Genomic DNA, 3621 nt, shown 5'->3' on the forward strand with positions numbered 1-3621 from the left:
ATGACCATAACGATAGTGCTTGGAGATGGGGTTGGAGCCAGTGGTAATGTAACCAAGTGGATGGACTTGAGCAGTAAGTTTTTGTAACTTTATTAGCCCTAATGCTGCAATCTTGACATATCTTTTGTAATATATCTTTCATTCTATTAAAATTAGTAGATAAAATATTCTACTAACACACATAATTTCAGAAGTCCATAAAAAATTAAAAATAATACAAATAAGAATTAAAATAAATAATAATATAATATGTATTATAATGTGGGTAATAATAAATATATAATGTAATATATATTTTAGTAATAATATGTATTTCAATATGTATTTTAATATAATATGTATTTTAATATGTATTTTAATTTAATAATATAATATGTATTTTAACATGTATTTAATATTTAAATATAATCTTATTTTAAAATAAGAATTAAAATAAATAATATAATATGTACTTTAATATAATAATATAATATATAATTTAATATGTATTTTAATTTCCACCAGGAAATTAAGTCCTTCATAGAATTACAAAGTGCTTCCCTGAAGCATTGCCATTTCAATAGAGAACTTCCAGATTTGAATGATAGTCAGTCAGCCCCATTGACAGGTGTCAGTGATGACTGGATTTGTTGTGTGAGGGCAGGGAGGTGTCAAGTATGTTTCTGTCTTTGGTGGTAGTGTGGTTGCGGTATATTACTCAGCGTTGTGGATACCCAATGAAGAGAGCTGGGGGCAAGGGAAAGATCATGAGTTCCGTATTGGACAGGTTGAATTTAAAGTGATTCTGAGACATTTACATTGGAGATGATTGGCAATTAAGAATTTTGTGTGAGTAAACATAAACCTTAAGCCCAGAAGGGAAGACTTTACTTGAGAGATGGATTCGGGGTCATCATTTTACAAATGGGGGGAAAAAAAGCCATAGAGCAGATGAGACTCTCCAGGGATAGTGGGTAGAATTAGAAGAGTACTTAGGTAGGTGCTTGAGGACCACACATAGCAAGAAAGCCCTGCAGGAGAAACTTAAAAAGGCTACTCAAGAGAGAAAAGAAAAAAGAGGATACTTGGATCCCGTAGAAACCAAGGAAAGAGACAGTTTATGAAAAGAGGAACTGTTCTGCTGTGTTGGCTACTGCTTAGAGATCTAGGAAGATAAGGTTTGGGATGCTTTACTCATCTAGAAACAAGGAAGTCTTTAGTCACCTACAGGAGAATTGTCAGTTTATTGGTGGGATGAGCCTCATTACATTGGTGCCTGGTGGTAGTAGAAGGCAAGGAAATAGATTCCATCAGGTTCCACATCTCTCCGAGGGCTTGCATATCTGTGAAACCTGTGTGTTGATGTCCCCTGTGCACTTCTGAAGTACCTCAAATGTAAAGAACTTCAACATAAAGCAGAATAAGATACATCTGTAATGCTGGCGTACGTAGGAGAAAGGGAGAAATCATACTCTGCTTTTGCTAATTCTGCTGCTTCCATCGTAACTGTCCTCTTAAACTCATCTCTGAATGTTGTAAAACTACTCCAAACTTAAAGTTCTCATGTTATTGGGAAGGCTAAAATCCCGCAGCTGTAATCGTTCTCAAAAATGTTTTCCACCGGGCCAGTGGCTCATGCCCGTATCCAAGCACTTTGGGAGGCGGAGGCCGGTGGATCACCTGAGATCAAGAGATTGAGACCAGCCTGGCCAACATAGTGAAGCCTCGTCTCTACTAAAAATACAAAAATCAGCTGGGCATGTTGTGACAGGTGCCTTTAATCTCAGCTACTCGGGAGGCTGAGACAGGAGAATCGCTTGAACCTGGGAGGCGGAGGTTGCAGTGAGCTGAGATCGTGCCATTGCACTCCACCAGCCTAGAAAACAAGAGTGAAACTCTATCTCAAAAAAAAAAAAAAAGATGTTTTCGTTTACTTTGCTTACTTTGCTGCAGCGTGGAGAGCCCCACCCCCTTTCTCTGCGAAATCACCAAGGCGGCTGGGAGCCTGAACACGTCCTGAAAACCGGAGGGCGGGTGTATGCTAAGCAGGCCCTCATTCTGCTTGGTAATGCGGAGCTCAGATTCGCGTGCTCTCCGCTCACTTTTACTTTGGCCAAACCAGCTGTACCCCTGAATTTCCTTCCCACAAGGTTCTAGCATTTGAGGATGATGATGGATTCTCTGTGTGGGAGAGCAATGCTATTGCCACCTATGCGAGCAATGAGGAGCTGTGAGGAAGTGCTCCAGAGGCAGCAGCCCAGGCGGTGCAGTGGGTGAACTTTGCTGATCTTCTTTCTACCAGGCCATTCCCATTATCAGCTGCTGGTTCCTCACCTACCTTTACCAGCCCCAGTTCCGGACTGTCTTGGGTGGAAATGAAACTGTGTGAGAACATGGCCCACTTTGATGCTAAAATACTTGCAGAGAGCCAGCCTAAAAAGGACACTCCACGGAAAAAGGTTCACGGGAAAACAAGCAGAAGCCCGAGGCTGAGCGGAAGGAGGAGAAAAAGGTGGCCACCCCTGCTCCTTCAGCGGAGATGAATGTGAGCAGCCCAAGAACACCTTTGAGTTGGATGAATTTAAGCACAAGTACTCCATCGAGGACACACTCTGAGGCAATGACATGTTTTGGAGAGCACTTTGATAAAGATGGCTGGTCCCTGTGGTACTCTGAGTATCGTTTCCCTGAAGAACTCACTAGACCTTCATGAGTTGCAGTCTCATCACTGGAATGTTCCAGCGATTGGACGAGCTGAAGAAGATGCCTTTGCTAGTGTCATCCTCTTTAGAATCAACAATAGCAGCTCCATTTCTTGAGTCTGGGTCTTCCAAGGCCAGGAGCTTGCCTTTCTGCTGAGTCCAGATTGGCAGATGGACTCCGAGTCATATAAAAGGCAGAAACTGGATTCTGGAAGCAAAGAGACCCAGACACTGGTTGGAGAGTACTTTTCCTGGGAGAGGGTCTTCAAGCATTTGGGCAAAGCCTTCAGTCAGCACAAGATCTCCAAGAGAACATTTTTTTACCATTGCCAAGCAGCCTGCACCTGCCCTTCATGAAGACGGGAATCATTAAAGGAAACTGAACATTGACGGTAAAAAGACGTTTTCATTCAACTGCTCATCAGCTATTTAGAACCCCATTCTATTATTTCCCTGAGTGTAATCCAGACTTGGTTTTCACACGTCCAAAGGTGAGTAGTTCACTAGGGCAACTTACTAGGTGCTAGATAGCATGGACTCTGAAATCAGACGAAAGTTGGTTTGGATGCTGCCTCTGCCAAATCTTTGACTGTGATATCTTGAACAAGGAATTTAAGCTAAGAGTCTTTTTTTTTTTTTAATGTGAAATGGGAATTATTACACCTAGCTCTCAGACCTGTTAAGAGACTCACATATGATGATGCATGTAAACAGAAAATAGCACAGCCTTTGGCACAGAGAATATGTTAACATATAATAGATTTAAAATTTTTCCATTTTTAATTGAAAAAGGAACAATTAAAAAAGAATTATTTAATTGAAAAAGCATTCTTTTCAATTACAAGATTATTTTTTAATTGAGAAGAATTTTAATTTAATTTTCAAGTAAAAAACAATTATTTTCAATTAAAGAAGAATCCTGTAATTAAACAAGAATTCT

At 40.2% G+C, this 3621-nt stretch overlaps 1 pseudogene; it reads left to right on the forward strand.

Annotated features, from left to right (window-relative positions):
• Positions 1 to 3038, forward strand: LOC116470631 (elongation factor 1-gamma-like; annotated as a pseudogene).
• The last annotated feature ends 583 nt before the right edge of the window (positions 3039 to 3621 follow it).

This window comes from Hylobates moloch, unplaced genomic scaffold (assembly GCF_009828535.3).
Source record: "Hylobates moloch isolate HMO894 unplaced genomic scaffold, HMol_V3 SCAFFOLD_6, whole genome shotgun sequence".
In the NCBI taxonomy this organism is placed as follows: Eukaryota; Metazoa; Chordata; class Mammalia; order Primates; family Hylobatidae; genus Hylobates; species Hylobates moloch.